Raw genomic sequence first — 17,733 nt, forward strand, 5'->3', positions numbered from 1 at the left:
GGGATGCATCTGCCGCTGCGCTCTTCGCTTCTTAAGTCTGTGAGCCACGCGCGCGAGTACCAATTAAGGCGCCACGAGTCGTCGTGATTGGCCCCCGTCGCCGTTTCTAACCATCCCTGTCTTCCTCCTCCCCAACACGGATCGTGACGCCATCCGTCCCAAATCTCTTCTCATCCCATCGCCCCATCCATCTTACCGTATCGGATCAACTATTCTATTCCCAAAAGTGCGAATGAATATTTATATAAATAGGGGCGGGCAATGTTATATTATTACGATAGGTAAAAATAATAACAATAATAAAATTGTATAACGAACGTTTGTCTACAATCGAATTATGATTGTCTGACATTCGGTATTCTATTCGCGTTGAGGCTCGCCTATAGTCCATTCCTTTTGCGAACAAAAATTAGAATTTCGAACGAGTCGTTGTTCGATAACGTTGTTTCGAAACGTAGGTAGCGGCGGCAATCTTCTCTCGGACCAGGTTTCGACGCGTGTGTCGAAACTCGATGTCCTCGATGTCGAGTGCAATTTGGATCCACTCGCGGTCCGCCTACGAAGTTAAATACTTTGTCCTTTTTCCGTAAATAAAGACGTCCGTGCATCGAGCCAAAAACGGACGTGTCACCTGTACGTATGTAGCGGCGACCGAGCCAAGCGAACGAACGCTCGAGAAATAGGTATCGCGTAGCTATTATTTCGTTCGTTACGAAATTCGAGATAGCGGGCATTCGTGTCTTCCCTCTTCTTGATCGTTACCTCTTAATGCCTCCGTGCGTCCATTCTGGCATTTCCTCGAAAGGGAAAAGAAAAAAGAAAAAGGACCTAGCGAATCTGTCGTCTCGCGGATAAATCTCTTCTCCCGTAAATTTCTACTTTCTCTCCTTCGTTTTTGACCAAAGGAGACAAATAGAGACAGAAATTCTTTCTCTCTTTTCGTAATAATCCTTAGATTATCGATAATTTCACGATTTCCGTGGAGGATCGAAACAGATCGAAACTAAAATGTTCGTCTTATTATAAACGAAATTCGTGTTTCTGATACCGATAAGATAACTTGTGTGTGTCAAATATAAGTTCTCGAGAAATTCTCGAATTCTCGTGTTCTTGATCTCGTCTAATTTCTCGTCTAAAATCGATTAAAAATAGAACGATGGGAAGTGGTAAAGGAGGTATATATCCAGGTGATGATGGAACGGTGTTGCGGAGTGACGCAGGAGTTCGTTTCGCGCGCATTCCATCACGTTTCCGTGTCTCTTTATAGGTTAGGTGCGCCTCCGCGATCTCCTCGCCATTGGCGTCGCAACTCGAACGATCGCCAGCCGGATTGCGCGGTCGCCTTTACGACTCAACCATTGTTCACCAACATGCATATTATCACGCGATATTAAATTCTCGGGATAAACGATTTATTATCGATTTATTATTGTCCGAACGACAAATTTGTGTGTTTTAGTTTATCGTGAAAACGAACGAGAGAAAATGGCGAGAAAAATAAGTCGAAACGTTACAATCGCGATCGCGATCGATTGGAGAATAATCGACGAGACGAGGCCTCGTCGTAGAAACGAATTAATCGTCGCGATTAAGGATCGAAATCGTTCTTCTTCGATCGTTATTTTACGCTAATTTTACGCCAGGCTTCTATTACTTCCGCTATTAGACAATGCGAACGTTGTCTACGAACAAAGAATTTATTTGTAATCATTATTATAAATCGATCGATTCGAATCGGATTGATGCGTTCAATCGATAGAATGCGTGATCGATCGATTGCGCGAAACACGATTTTAACGAAATATTTAATCAGATCCAATGTCGTTGTACGAAATACAAAGGATGTATCTCCGGGTTACATCGTGATCAGTCGCTACACCACTGACCTTAATAACTTTCCTCGTACGTTCCTTGCGTACTTGGATGATGACGATAGACAACCGTCTAGCAGATGAATCGAGCCCATCAAATGTATACACACACACATATATATATATATATATATATATATATTCGGTTTTTCTTCTTCTTCTTCTTCTTTCCTCTATCTTCCATATAATCCTTCTCTCTATCTCTTGTGTCTCATTCCTCTTCACATACTCGACATCTATCTCCGGGATCTCTGCCCTCCTCTCTCCTCCCATCCCCCCCTCCTCCGTGTCTCTGTGTGTACAAGTACACCTTACGGTCGTTCACACGAGCGCGACCGATGGAATGCACATCGGTATACACACACGCGTGCCCGCCTCCGTGCCGAGGAACCGTTAATGAATCTTGCAGTTCTTAGACCGCCCGTGCGCGTCTTACCGTGAGAGAGAGAGAGAGAGAGAACCAACAGAAAAAAAAAACATCAGTATCAGACGTGTACCGAGAGAATCGTATTTCTCTCTTTTTTTTTTTTTTTTTTTTCCCTCCCTCCCTCCCTCGATTCGGACATTCGGACATGAAAGAAATTCGACGACGATTGGAACGTTTCCTCCGTCTATATCCGAGATATCGTGTTTTCATTGGAAACTCTCTTTTCGAAATTTATAATTTCAAAACGAGAGATTTATTTTTACGCGCGTGAAATCGAATGAGAATATTGGGTTGTAACGAGAGTCGAAACGTCGTCGTAATCGTAGATCGTACGAATCGACTTTCTCATTTCGCTGGTGCCCGCATACGCTATACGTGGCGTATACCTACCACCCACGACGTTGCCCCCGTTCCGTGAAAGAAAGGAAATGTTGATCCCCGACCGGGCCTTCGACCACGGTCGCCACTTGTCGCTTTTACTTCGGTAAGAAAAACTAGACGAAAGCCGAGGTCGCGTTTCGGCGAAACATCCCTGCCCGTCCGTGCGATCCTTACTTTCCCACACTTTTCTCCATTTTCTCTGTAATCTTGTTTCTCTTTTCCCCTTCCTTCTTTCTTTTTTTTTTTTTTTTTCCTTTTTTTGTAAACACTCGATAACCGGTTTTTTTCTCTCAATTTCGCCGACATCGAAATATTTACGGATCTCTCCGTCGTACGTTCCATCGAGCTTCTATGAAAAACACATGACATCGGTACGTATTCGTCACTCGAGTAAACACTTGTATCTAATCAATGGCCGATCGGTCTGTCGACCAACTTGCGACAGAATGCGCGCACCCATTCGTTTATCGCTCTACGCATGAATATATCGAACGCATGTTTCCCGTTCATAGAAAACGACGAAATAGAAGAAATGGAAATAGAAAGAACGAAAAATATAGGGGAAATTAGGAACATCGATTTCGAAAATGACCAACGAAATTCCATCCGTGTTACTCGCGGGACACGTAAAACCTAGAAGAATAGTAGTAGGTAGTAATAGTAGGTAGTAGTAGTAGTAGTAATAGTAGTAGTAATAGTAGTAGTAGTAGTAGTAGTAGTAGTAGCAGTAGTAGTAGTAGCAGTAGTAGTAGTAGTAGTAGTAGTAGTAGTAGTAGTAGTAGTAGTAGTAGTAGTAGTAGTAGTAGTAGTAGTAGTAGTAGTAGTAGTAGTAGTACTCCATCCAAAGCAAGCACCAAGAGTTGGTGGTGGCAGGCGAGAGAGAACCACCACGGTCGGTACAGGTCTGTTTGGCGGCGAGCGGTGGCGGTCCACTTCTGAGAACTAACGGGTCTGTTTCGTCCCCTCCCTTCATATTTCTTCTCTCCTTTTTCCTCTCTCCGTTCTTGGTCACATGCGGCCCTTTACCATCCGCGGCAACGCATCGCGTATACGTAGAGAGTAGTTATATAGAGAATCGACCTCGTGTGGGTGCGTGCAATGCGCGTGCGTGAGTGCGTGTTGGCGAGTGTGATCGCGGCTTGTTGCCGCCGCGTCGTGCGCAACCGCTTTTGCGCAGCTCGCGTCTGCGCATCACCGTGAGCGTGACGCGCCACCGATCACTCTCAGTTTAGTACGAACCGTGCCATAGTACGGTCGTTCTTGTTCGATTGTGTTGGTCTCGCCGATCCACTTTCTCGTCTATCTTTCTTTCGCACCACGACCATGATGGAACGCTATGTACGCGTGTGCGCGAGTGTCTGCTGCGCGGACTACGCGGTTATAAACATCCCGTGCGGTTGGTGTCAAGGGCGGACTCGACGACCAGTAAATTCGGGCCACATGTATATAATGTACGATTCGTGTTGTTTGTATACAAGAAAAAGCTTGGCCCGTGACTATAAGAGCGAGGAGAAGGATATACGGTATTATCAGTGCGTTAATAGTGTTTCTCGATCGAACGCTAACGTTAAGAAGAGACGCGTGCGTCACCACGTGGCTGGAACGAAGAAACGAAAGTTTCTTCGAATAGAGTGAGATCGGGCAAAGTTATCGAGCGATTTCGAGTATCGAAAAAATGAAATACGGACAATGGCGCGGAATCTTTGACCGGAAATTGCTCTACCCGATTCCTTTTTCGCGAACTCGTCGCTTTCGCTTAAAAAAAAATTACGAAAGGGAACGAACAATTTTCATTTATGACGTAAAACGGTTAACAACTGGTGTTTCACGTTTATGGAATATCGTCGTAAAATACATTGAAACAAGAATGGGAATATCGATGCATCCGTATTTTTGAAACAACGCGACAACAATATATCGAACGAAATATGTAATAAACGAAATATATAACGAGTAATTTGATAAATTAAAAAAAAAAAAAAAAAAAAAAAAAAAAAGACCGATGAAGAATAAACGCGATCCAATGAGGAGAGGGAAGGAGGAGGCGCAAAGAAAAAAAAAGAGAAAAAAGAAGAGAATCGGAAAGAAAGTGGAGGAGGAGGAGGAGGTGTGTGTACGCCTTCGAAAAACGCATTAAAGGAGTAACGACGAGCAACGTGGCTTTAACCGGTAATTGGACCATTCTTTTTGCCATTGAAGTAGTAATGGCCCTTGTAGCGTGGTCACGCTACACTACGGTGCGCCATAGTACTATAGAGACTTCCGGTCCGCCGCAGGAAGTGAGACACACGTGTTCAGGCGTGTGTGTTCCCATAATACGGGCCCCGACTCCTCCTCTACAGTGCGTTCCAAGTTCGATGGCCCATACGGGAAGCAAGCAGCACGCCACGGATATACTACCGTTCGTTCGAGGAAACGTGAACCATCGAGGGAAAGAAAAAAAAGTGAACGAAAAAACGTCACGACGACGTCGAAACGATATTACGTATCACGATACTTTCGATATCGAAAAAGTAACCACGAAATGTACGTATTCACACGCATATATTTTATATATATATATATATATATATATTTATACGTATAAATAAATATTTACCTTATCCTTATCACGATAACGATGTAAACGCGAACAAATTAACGTTTATATCTATTTTTCATATATATTTCAGCTCCGTTTCCTCTTTTTATCTCTTTGCCATACTCTCATTTATTCGTCTATTTTACTTGCTCGATCTTCTCGAAATGATATGAAATATTGCAATCTATAAATTCTCGAACAAAGAGCCCAACGCGTCTTATATTTGCGCGTTATACTCTCGAATCGTGCGTGTAACCGACGACCCTTCTTCTAACCGATACCTTCTAGTTTCACGATTTAGGAATCGTGTTATCGAACGTGTTATTTATCGAAAGATCTTATTAACCTTTCCCCCTCCCTTTAGCCCCTCTCCGTGGCCAGCTAACGACCGGATCCGTAATCCGAAATTCAAACAACACGCCCCCGGTGTGTTCGAGTAGCCAGATCTTATTATGAATGAATTTTCGGCGTTACATTCATATTTCCTGTGCCAGCGTACGCCCGCATAGGCGGCGACGGAGGCGGCGGCACGCGTAGAGGTTCTCATTTCGTCGATATATATGGCGCCTCGCCACTTTTCTATCCTTCCATTTTTTTTCTTTTCTTTTTCTCTCTTTTTTTTTTCTTTTTTTTTCTTTTTTTTTTTTTTTTGTCCTTACCGCGTTTACCGACAAAGAAGAATATACTGTTACCGGGATCGATCGCGTTAAGTTATAATCGAACGAGAAACGAGAAACCGTCATTCCAACGCGACAAATATAACTGCTTGCGTAACATATGAATAATCGCGTCTCGGACGGTTGCTTTCAATGGTAACTGCGCGCAAGCGCGCGCACATCCGAGTGCAGTCCCTGCATCATCGTGTTTATCGCATTCCTGAATACCTGATACCTGCTCTTTCTTATTTCATCATCGTATACTCGTGTTTGTTTCGTGTATTTACCGTAAAAGTATACACAATAAAAGTACTTTATACGTCCCCTCTAAATTGTTAAATTATGAAACGAAATCGAGAGAGAGAGAGAGAGAGAGAGAGAGAGAGAGAGAGGAAAAAAAGAGGAAAAGAACGGAAAATGGATCGAAATATGTTTTCCGTTTTTCCCATCCGATCTCGATCTCCGTGTTTGGCAAGCATCGTGCACTCACGAAGCTCGTACGAGCTCGTTGTATCATTGGTTAGGTGGGTCGATCGCCACGAATGCGAAATGTAGTAGGAGGTTGAGTTAAGGACAGGTACCGGTGGAATGTCGCCTTCGAAATTGACCGTTTCAGTCTCGACCTCTCCGTGTCGTTCCACGCTCTCTCGAAACGAGAGCGATGAAAGCACTTTTGTGGCTTGGCGTTTCACACGAGTGATAAAATCGGGTAAAATGAACTTTTCGGTTTCTTTCTTTTTTTTTTTTTTTTTTATCCCCCCCCTCCCTTCCTCCTCCCCCTCCCCCTCCTCTCCCCCATTTGATCTAATGGGAACAACACGATGACATCGAAAACAACAGAGTGGAATCGTGTGTCTTGGAAAGGCAGCGGGGAGACGAAGCAAAGGCAAGACCTTCTTGTTCTCAAGTTCATCGCTCCCGCGCATGTGCAAACACCAAGCATTCATGTGCCCTTTCTCCGCATTATTGTCGGCGGTCGCGCGTTAGTAGGACCCTTCTCGCCCTTCTGCCGTCTCCCCTTACGAGACGACGTTCCCGCCCTCCTGTGGGAAGATATACGATAGTACCCACGTTACCGAGCGAGAATATCCATTCGGCTTCCCTGCTCCTTCTCTTTCCTTTCCATTTCTTCTCGCTACAAAACGAGAACATTTTTTTCTTTTTTCCCTTTCTTCGCGTCTTTTCTATTCGTTTCGATATATATTCGAAACATTTTGCTCGTTTTTCCTCCAATTTTTAACCCCCTTTTTTGTATTCTATTATTTATCAAGAGGAAAACGAAGAGGAAAGAATATAATAATTAATAATGTACGAATGAGAGACGATTGTTATATATATATATGCGTTATGCGTAGTAATATGGTATATATTTATCATAAACATCGATTAGGATATTTTTTTCAAATTCTTGGATATAAAATATCGCGTCGTAAATTTGGCGACAAAATTATGACGCGTTAATCGCATAAGAAAGATACTAAATACTCTTGAAGAGAATGTAATAATCGTATTCGTTACTTTTGTTACGCTTACGAATTACGATTTAAAACTTTTATGAATATATCGTTAAATTATCGACGAATCTTCATTTTCGCGCGGTTAAAATATTTAGAAACGCGTCAGTAAGATCGATAATTCTAATATATATATATATATCGAACGTAAGAATCTTTCCGTGGAAAAAAGAAAAAACTTGTTCATCTTTTCGATAAAAAGTAAAAGATCCGTTTGAAAAACTTTTCTTATTCTTTATACGAAACAATTTTAACGAGACATTGGCCGCGAAGATTTTCTCGTGGCACCGTTTCCAAGAAAAACGTCGCTCAAAAATGATTCCGCGCAGTTATTTCGGTTTAACAAAGCCCGGGCTGATTAAATACGCGATCGTGGTTAGCGTGTCGGCAATAAAAGCGTCTCGCCACGTCGTGTTTACGGCTGCTACCCGTCCCGGACAAATCCAACTCTCGCTCCTCGCGTAATGGTTTCGCGGCTGCGTTTGATCGCTAAATTATTTCGCGCTTCTCCTCCCCCCTTTCTTACCGCTCTAATTTCTCTCTTTGTCCTTCATACCCTTGATCCTCGACGCTCTTCCAAAATCGTTTGATCGCAATTTTACATTTTATGCTATAACAAGGTGTGACAATTATCAATTAATATTATTAATCATTGTCGGAACGATGCCTCCCCCCTCTCCTTTCGTTCGATTCTCGAGGCTGGAGCACGGACTTTAACGGAACAATCACGTTCCACGCATCTGTCGTCATACGCGAAAGATACGACGAGCTTCTTCTTCGTGGTGTCTTTAACGCGATGCCGATGCGTTCATTCGCATCGTATATAATGATATTCGATACTATTTTTAGCGTATTATTTATAACGTATTATGAGTAAACGTATGTGATCAAAATTGAAACGTGTGTTGAAATATTCGTATAAATATGTATAAAATTTAATTTACGAATTTTCTTTTCGTAAATGGCAAAGTTATATTAAACTCGTACATAAATTCGTACATATATATTTGTATGTATACGCGACAACAAACGACGACAAAGTTATATATAGAGATATAACTTTGCAAAAAAAATTAACGTACGGTTTCAAATTTTCAAATTTGAATTGTGCGTCAATATATTATTTGTATTTCGATTTCTCGGTGACCCGGTAAGTATGATTACAACGACTTACAACGACGAATTCCTCGCCTCGTCTTCCTATATCTTGTAACGCGAATGTTGTGTGCGGTGTATCGGTCGAAGCGTAGCCCTGGCTTGTTTACGTCGCAACGCAAAAGGGCTTGAGAGAGAGAGAGAGAAAGAGCGAGAAGAGAAGAGGGCCCGAAGCATGGCGAGAGAACGCGCGCGCCTTCGCTGTGGAGCATTTAACGCAGTGGGCGCTCCCCTCTGTCTTTCCCTACCCCACCCCCATGCCTACCGCCTTTTGCCATCTCTTCCTCTGCACCCCTTCTTCCTCCAGTCTCTTTCCTCTAGCCGGGTGTAACGAAGACGAACTGCACGTTGCCCCCGGAGTGAATGCACAACGAGGACAGACGAAGCGTGTCTGAGTCGCTGGCCGCCATGACAGAGCGGAATGCATGAGAACGCAGAGCTACTGACCCTCTTGTCCTCCTCGCTCGCCCCTCCCTCCTCTCCCTCCTCTGGTTCGTGTGTGTTGGTTCTTTCCTTCTCTCCCTTCTCTCACGATGTCTCCGTTCCTCTTTCGAAACGGTTCTCCCGCTCGCGCTCACGTCCCATTCTATCTCGCTCGTTCGTTCTCCGACCCGATCTCTCGCTCACAGACTCTCCACTCCTCCCTTTAATCTCCATATCAATCCCACTCGCCGAAACTGGCGTGTCTTTAAGCGCGCCGATTTGGAATTTTTTCGCCGATGTGATCGAGCGACGATCACGGCGATCGAGCCGTTCAACCGATGTGGAAAACGCGCGTCGAATTCTTCCTCTCCCTCGATGTCAATTCGCCGAGGATCGAAGAGAAATCGAAAATCGATCAACTCGTGTCGATTTTCAAGTTTAGAAATCGGATTGAAACGATAGACCGAGATCGGAATGAGTTGGAGAGGAACTAACCTCGAATATTAATTTTGAAATGGCATTCGCGTAACGAGCGCGCGAGACATTGGCCACTTTTTAAACGAATTCGGGCAGCATGGGAAAGCAGGAGAACCACGTAGACAGGTGGTGTGGCTGGCAGTCGTGTGCCAATCCGGTCACATAACGGTCGCACGGTCGTAATACGACCGTCACCGTCTCCGTGACGTCAAAAGATTGACGACCACACCGCGGACAACGACAATCATTCATACCTACCGTTCGAAGGAAGCGTAGGTTTACTCGCGCATGCGCGTCTCTGATCGAAAACGTCGTCAAGGAAGTTTTCCACGTACTCGATCGAGCGTATACCGTATATTCCAAGTACAGAGTCGTATAGAATCGAATAATAAAAAGGAAATTCTTTACCCGTGATAATCGGTCGAAATTATTCGAACCGATTATTTGATTGAATTCTGTAAAATTATTTCGATTCGACGTTAGAATACGCGTCGTGTATTTCGCACGATTTCCATTTTCAATCGTGGAATCGATCGATTTATTACACGCGTGTTCGTACAACACGATGCCGACGTATATCCAAGATATTGTTCCTCGAATGAAAAATTAATGATGAAATAGTAGTATCTTCGTTGAATTCATTTCGTAAGAGAAATCAGTTTTCGTTAGCTACGCGCAAAGTCTGTGCACGGTCGCGATAGTTTCCTTTCTAACTGACGTAACTCTACGGCCTTGTTACATCGGTGGAAATCTATGGTGTGATTCATAGCAATTCCAACGCTTCGATTTTTATTCGATCACAATCTCTCTTCGTCACTTATCTCTATAATATATATAGTCTCGAAATAAACGCAACTTTTGTTTTGACGACAAAACAAAGTTCCTTTTCTTTAGATACGTGGAAAGAATCGATTTACCCATGAGGAATCTCTTCTTCGTGGACGTCGTTCGCGTTTATCAGGTTCTCTACCACCTGTACAAGCCGTTCAGGTTGGAATTCCGCAAGGCAAACGGCCTTGATCCCGTATCAATTCGCAATAGCGGAGGTTTGCGCGGATTCGAGACATGCGAGGAGGAGGAGGAGGGTGAGAGGAGTGGTGGGGGAGGGAGGGGGGGGGAAAGAAGAGGAGAAGGTAGAGGGTTTCGAGCGCGCCTTAACGCCAGAGAGACGGCATCTCTCGTTGGGTCGTTGACTCCCCGTTTCTTCTTTCTTCGAATCCTGGGCCCGGTCCCCGTCCTCGTACCAGGTTCCCCTCTTCTCTTCGTCCATCTTCCTCTGCCTTTCACATTCTCTCTCTCTCTCTCTCTCTCTCTCTCTCTCTCTCTCTCTCTCTCTCTCTCTCTCTCTCTGTCTGCCTATTTTCCTTGCTCTCGCACTACTCTCCCTCTTCTCTCTTCTCTTTCACCATTTCTTTCATCCTCTTTCATCCTCTTTCTTCCTCTTTACGATTCCACTCGTCTCCTCGTTTTTCGTCGGTGCACGCGGATGCTTCTACTCCGATCCTGCCAGACAGTAAACAACGCCACGCCGTACCCACTCTCCTCTCATTCATATCTCACACGAGCGTATCCCGAATTATTTGGATGCCGACGTATTTCGCCCAACAGGAGCGAGTCGGGCGTTCAACAAGGGGACCGATCGTCCATCCGTCCTCTCGTCCGCTCGGTTGCCTCGCGTTGCTTACGAGTCGTTCGTTTTTTTTTTTTATTTTGGATTTTTTTTTCCTTCTTCTTCTTCTTCTTCTTCTTCTTCTTCTTCCTCGATCCAACTATAGAAATATCTCGCTTCTTGCGTTGCTATCCCTATTTTCAAAAAAAATTTGGATTTTTTCCTTTTCGTTACGTTTTATTTTTAATTTTAATAACTCGAAATGTCCAAAGAGAGAATCAAAGAAATTGATGGAATAATTGTTTCAGGGTGTATCGAAATTCAAAGCTAGCCATATTTAATAATTAACGAATCGAATTTCTCTTTTTTCGAAGAATTTCTCCTCTCTGCGAGTACATGCAAATTGGATCGATTAATCCGTGGTAATGGAATTTTAAACACATCGTGAATTTACTTTCGAACCAACTTCGACTGAAAAGCGCACGAAGATACGAGATATCGCATGGAATGGAAACTATTTTGTCGCAACGATGGATATCGTAAAATGTTTCCACGCGACAACCATGTTGATTGGCCGATAACTCGAGATTTATCGTTGATCATCATCGATCGAATACATCCGTTTCGTTCCTCGATCCGACAACGAATAGGACACGATTAGAATCCGCACACTCGACGAAGAGATATTCACGATGTCTTGGAAGAGATAGAGAGGGAGGGGAGGAAGAGTGTCGGGTTCGTTCAACAGGTGCTCGTCGTCGGTCGTGTGTGAGAGTCGAGTGAAAAGGAAGCCGAGGAGGAGGAGGAGGAGGAGGAGGAGGAGAAGGCAGGCAGGCGCGAGGAGAAGGCGAAAGAAGTCGAAGGAGAAAAAGAAGATGCTAATTGGAGCGGCTTGTAGCGTCCAGCAGCGCGTGTTAACACGACTTCCAGGTACTGGGTTTCTCGCCTTCTTCTTCTCTCTCGAACGAATACTCTTCAATAGCGCTTCCGGCTAGATTCTGGGCGGTCCGCTTCAAAGAGTCTTTCGGAGTTGGAAATGCAAGGTCGATGGATCTCGCGTCTCGAGCAAAGGGAACTCGAAGGGAAGGGAAGGAAACGAGAGGGGCGTATAACGCGACAGAGGAGGGGAGGAAAATATCGATACGACGTGTTGTAATATTCGATTTTCGAAAAACGAATTACGAACCTACGATGCGCCCTCTCTCTTCCCTTTCTCCCTTCTTCTATTCTTACTCCTATACCCCTATACTTTTCTCTCTCGTTTCAACCGTACGTATGTCTTTCTTTCCTTCCCTTTCCTCCTCCTTCATTTCCTTCATATACACCCGTTAGTCGAACGCGATGAACAAATATTTGCTCGAATTCGGGACGACCGCTCGTAAATTAGAGAAAGAGCGCGAGAGAGAGATTCTGAAATTCTTTAGGGCCGCTAGCTTTGCTTCCATTCCCTCCCTCCCTTTGAACCACATTCTCTCTCTCTCTCTCTCTCTCTCTCTCTCTCTCTCTCTCTCTCTCTCTCTCGTTCCTACACCATACCTACCGTGTGCTTTTGCTTCTCTCCTCTCTTCTCGACGCGTTTCTCTTTTCCCTCGTGGGGCAAACTCCGGTCAGAGAGCGTTTCGTGTTGTTCCGGGGTCTTTGGCTTCTCGCCACGGCAGGAAATTAAAACGGGGTCCATCTCTGTGAGCTGGTGGCCTCTCCGTCGCGGCCACTTTCCTGAAAATCCGCGTCGAGACACGTCGTCGCTCGGTTCCAAGATCCTTTAATCTCGTTCGCGATTATCAGGAGGAACGCGTTCTCGAGATCCTCCCCCTCCTCGAGATTCCTTTCGTTTTCCTCCGTTCTCCAAACTCTCAACCGTGAAGATATCGCGTACAATTACAATTACCATTAATATGCGATTGTTCCATTACGCTTGGTGGAATTATGAACGAAAAGCGAAATTCTTTCTTCTCGACTCGGAATCTCTATCCCGCTCCCTACATATATAATTCCCGCGTTTTCTAACGGTTTCGCCTTCGATCTCCTCCCGTCCGGATTATTTATAGCTGGTGAATCATATGATTCGCGCGGTTCTCGTCACCAACGGATTTAGAGTCGAACCGTGGCGAGGCTTTCGTATTTTCGACGCGCGAGCGAGAAAGCGTGGAGGAGGGAGAGAGATGCGAGGAGAGGGAAAAAGTCTGGCACCTCGAGGATCGGCCGCGAAAGGCCAGCCGGAGTAGCATAACCCCCTCCCTCCCAGTGGCGGTTGTTACTCGGAGGAAAACTCGTGACCAAATGGAGAGAGAGTTGGTCGACTATCATCATCGTATCGTGCTACAGGGTGGGAAACGGCACAGAGAATAAGAGAGAGAGAGAGAGAGAGGCGTTCGTGGGATGCTGCGCGATTCCTCCTGTTGGTGATTTCGCGATCTCGGTGGAAGCAAGACGTAGGATAAAAGAGAGAGGAGGGAGCAGAGCATGGAAGGAGAGGGAGGGAGAAGGAGAAGAGGGAAGAAGGAAAGAAAGAAGGAAGGACGATTGCCATCCGGGAGAGAGGATGGGAAGAAAAAGGGGTGGGGGTGGGGGCAGTGGCGATGTCCTAGCGAAGGTCACGGCCGGGAATGCGGTTTGCGTCCGTCGGTCCAAAGTGGTGTGCCGCGTTGCAGAGCTCGTTTCTTTCTCCTTTCCTTCGCTCTCTCTCTCTCTCTCTCTCTCTCGAACGGCTTGCTGCCTCTCCTCCTGCTCTTCTCACCGTCGGGGCGCAGCGGCGCAGACTGCAGGAATGCACCAAATGCATCGCACTGACCGGTGTCCGTCCCGTTCCACCGGCTTCCACTTGTTTACTTCGGACCCGGTCGCGCGCGCACGCGTGTTTCTCTCGTCTCTCCCTGGCGTTCTTCTTCTCCACCCCCTTCCACCTTGCCGCGCCGCGCGCTTCTTCCTCCACGGTTCACTCGAGAACTCGAGAAACAGTGCCTCGCTACTACTTCTCCTGCATCCTTTATCCCCTCCCCTCCCGGTCTTCGTTTCCATCTGCGTTCCCATCGTCGCCGTCGTTGACCTTCCTCCCCACCCGTTTCTTTCATTACTCCACCCCCGTGCGACCGTTCACCCCTTCGCTCTCTCTCTCTCTCTCGCTCTCGCTCTCTCTCCGCGTCTCGACCGACCGTGTTCTTGCGCTCTCGACAACCCTCGTATCTCTTCTCTCTTCGCCGTAATGTGATCGGAATTTCGCCCCACTCTTTACCGCTCTTTATCCTATTTTCTTCTCCGTATGACCGGCCTCCTCCTTTTCTTCTTCTTCTTCTTCTTCTTCTTCTTCCTAATTCGATGATAATTATTTTTTTTTCTTATCGTCGGTTTATTTATTATCGAATCGATAATACGAGATGGAAAAAAATTCGATCCGCGTCGCGAGATTTCGTCGTAATCGGATAATATTCTCTTTTCTCGTCGCGAAATTTTTCAAGAACGGGGCACGTTTTTTTTCGATCCACGGGCCACCACCCTCGAAAATCTCTCTCTCTCTCTCTCTCCGGAGACGCGACGAACTTTCGATCTCGTCCTCGACCCTCGACCTACCCCGAATCCAGCCACGATTCTCCGCGCCTCTCTGGCCCTGACCCACCCAAAGGATGCAGTCCAAGCCCCCTCCCCCCGGGAAGAGGGGGTGTTTGGGTGGGGGGGAGCGAAGCGAGCGATGGGGTCGGCGCGGTGCGCGAGCAACGGGGCGAAGGGGGGGAACGGTGAAAAGGGGGTATAGCACGGGGTTAAGCCGTAATTGTATACGGCCGTCTGGCCGCGTGTATGCGAAATTAGTGCGTGTGTATCTCAGTCCATGGTGGAGCGGAGTAGTAGCGTACGCGGTCGGGCCGAAGCCGCGTTGCAGAGGTATGGTAAAAGAGAGAGAGGGGTTGAAAGAGGAAGGGAAGGGGGTGCGGTGCGTTCGCTCCACAAATCAATACCCATTGGTTGCCGCGTGTATACCTGCCGTGCACAACGAGCGAAACGTGTCACCCACCGACCCAAACCCGAAGGATGATATAGCAGCTGCACGCACGCATGCACGGTAACCGGCATATGTCGGCCGATGCGCCCGACACCCCCCAACTCGTCGTATCGCTCTTCTTCTTCTTCTTCTTCTTCTTCTTCTTCGTGGATCTTCCAGCGTCATACGTCATCGCCCGCGTTTCACGATTTCGAATATCGCCGACGAACGGCCGAAAATATTTCTTTTCTTCTATTTTCTTCGACGATTGTTGTCTCCGCTGTTTTTTTTTTTCTTTTTTTTTTTTTTAATCCGCTTCAGACCTGCAATTATACTCTCGGTAGAGGCTACAGTAACGAATCAAATAACAATCCTACTACGATCATCTCCGCCGAGCAAATTTCTAATTTCCTCTCGTAGCGCGACAAAGGAGGAGAAAAGTGATGGTGGTGGTGGTGGTACGTCGTAATAATACGGGCACTGAGCATCGTCGACGATTCTGACCAGCGAGGGCCATTCGCCTCTGCGCGTCGCGGATGCGGGCCAATAGGAATTCGATCCCCCAGGATCGAGATTAGAAATCGTTCGAACGTATATGGATTATACGAGGATTTTCACCCTTCGAACAATTTATCTTTTTTTTTTTTTTAAATTATATATATATATATCGTCGATTTATTATATCATTCGTCTTCCGATCCTGCATCGATCGTGGCGAGATATCCGATTTAAAAAAAAAAAAAAAAAAAAAAAGAAAACGGCGCGATATGGATGTGAAAAGGTAATACAACGAGTATTGCTCGGTCGTTATCAAACGAGGGCATCCCGAGGCCAGGCGCCAGTCGAATTTGACGAAAGTCGAACGTCGCGGGAACGTTGCATCGTGTAACATTGGCGGTGACGTGGTGTATGATCGCGTACCATGTGTGCGTAGCCGCGAAGCGATGGTAGTGGGGGTCTTCATTCACTGCGCCTCTCGGGAACTTGGGCGCGCATGCGCAGCCGGCCGCGCGTACACACGTTACTCACGCCGTGCCTTCCTTTCTACTCCACCGTTCCCTCGCACTTACGCGTCACGCACGCGCACACCATTGCAACCACGTATATGGACTTTGTACTCGAAGCGATCTCTTTCGCGCGGCTCGCCCAACGACGAACGCACCACGAGGCTCGCCGTCTTCCACCGTGTGCGATCACGCACACCGATTCGCCGACGATCTCGATCCGACGATGTTCGCCGGAGAAAGAAAACGTGTGTGTGTGTGTGTGTGTGTGTGTGTGTATCTACACTAGGGGAATCGACTATAGGGAGGGGAATGGAACACGCAAGTACTTACGGTGGGACCCAGAAAGGGGGAGGAGAGTATGGTGCGAACTGCCGTGAGTGACTGAACTTCACGAACGATCGACCACACGCCGCCAAGCTCACGCTGGAATACGCGCGATTTTTTTTTTTTTTTTTTTTTTAGATTCTCCGCGTTAATTTCCCTTTCCGTCCGGATTTTTTCCATGGTCGTTGAACGCGATAACGATCGATCGATACAAAAGAGACCATCTAACGAAGATCATCTAACGATGGGCGATCTCCTTTCTTTTGCTCTTTTCCCGCTGTTGTGTAATTTTGCGAAATTCGCGCAGGCGTTCTTACGTGGGACGCGGATAAAAACGCCTTCTCTCGAGGCCGTTGTTATTATCCGTCACTCCCGTGAATATTTTTCCTTTTCGAGCAACCAATCGAAATTTCTCTCTCTCTCTCTCTCTCTCAAATCGTTGCGATTTCTTCGATTTCCGCGAACGAAACGACAAATGTACCGTTTGAAAACTACTCCCGCTTGCGTTCCCAGTTCTTGCGCTTCGGATCGTTTCCGCCGCGTGACTCGCGTGTCATTTCCTATACTAAGGGGGAAACGTGTTGGATGTTGGAGAAAAAGAGTCGGTGAAGAAGAAGAAGAAGAAGAAGAGGAGCGCGTAATTCAACGGTGCGCAAAAATCGTTCGGTTTCCGGGGCGTAAAACGTATGTGTGCGTGGGTGTCACGTTAGATCGATACGGTTACCGGTTGTTTACAGCCGTGGCTTGGCCCGACAAAAGCACGGAACGGTGTAGAGGCCCGAGTTTTCTTTATCGTTTACACGCCACGCTACCAGGACCCGCATTTAACCATGTGTGTACACTCCTTATTCTCACCCGTTCCTTTCCACCTCCGCGATGACCTTCCCTTCTTCCTCCACCTCCGAGTTTTTATACCGTGCCCCGTTTAGTAAGAGAACTCGATTCGAGTCGACTCGTAACACGCGCCGCCTCGGTATGCATCGTCCCGTGATGCATTGCTTCCGAGAAGCGATACCACCGGCTCCAACTTTACGCTGTACTTCTGCCGTGCCGCGACGCGCTCGCTTTCAACCTTCTGCCCCCGTCACTCCGTGGGAAAGCGAATTCGCTTATAGGAGACGAGATCCATCGAATCCAATTACGCGCTCTCGTACTACTTTCTTTTTTTCCACTTTTATCCCTTCCTCCCTCCCTCTCTCTCCCGCTTTCCTTTTCTTCGGAAATATTATTTGATGCGAAAACTGAACGCTCGAAATATTGCACGATCTCTCTGATCGATCTATCGTTTCATTTCTCTGCTTTGCATGGTATGTTGCCAGCCAAATACAGAAAGAA

The 17,733-nt window shown here is 46.4% G+C and overlaps 1 protein-coding gene across 15 annotated transcripts in view; it reads left to right on the forward strand.

Moving 5' to 3' along the window:
• Positions 1-17,733, forward strand: part of LOC100867392 (serine/threonine-protein phosphatase 4 regulatory subunit 1) — a 110,610-nt gene that overhangs the window by 69,997 nt on the left and 22,880 nt on the right. Inside the window, exon 1 of one of the 15 annotated variants that reach the window (XM_086913050.1) lies at positions 2,728-5,205. The exons of the other annotated variants lie outside the window; for them this stretch is intronic. The gene's annotated coding sequence lies outside the window, so the exon portion shown is untranslated. Of the gene's footprint in view, positions 1-2,727; positions 5,206-17,733 lie in introns of those variants that run through there. 15 annotated transcript variants of the gene reach the window in all.

This window comes from Apis florea, unplaced genomic scaffold (assembly GCF_048593485.1).
Source record: "Apis florea isolate Af1SG1 unplaced genomic scaffold, ASM4859348v1 contig_3496_pilon, whole genome shotgun sequence".
Lineage (NCBI taxonomy): Eukaryota > Metazoa > Arthropoda > Insecta > Hymenoptera > Apidae > Apis > Apis florea.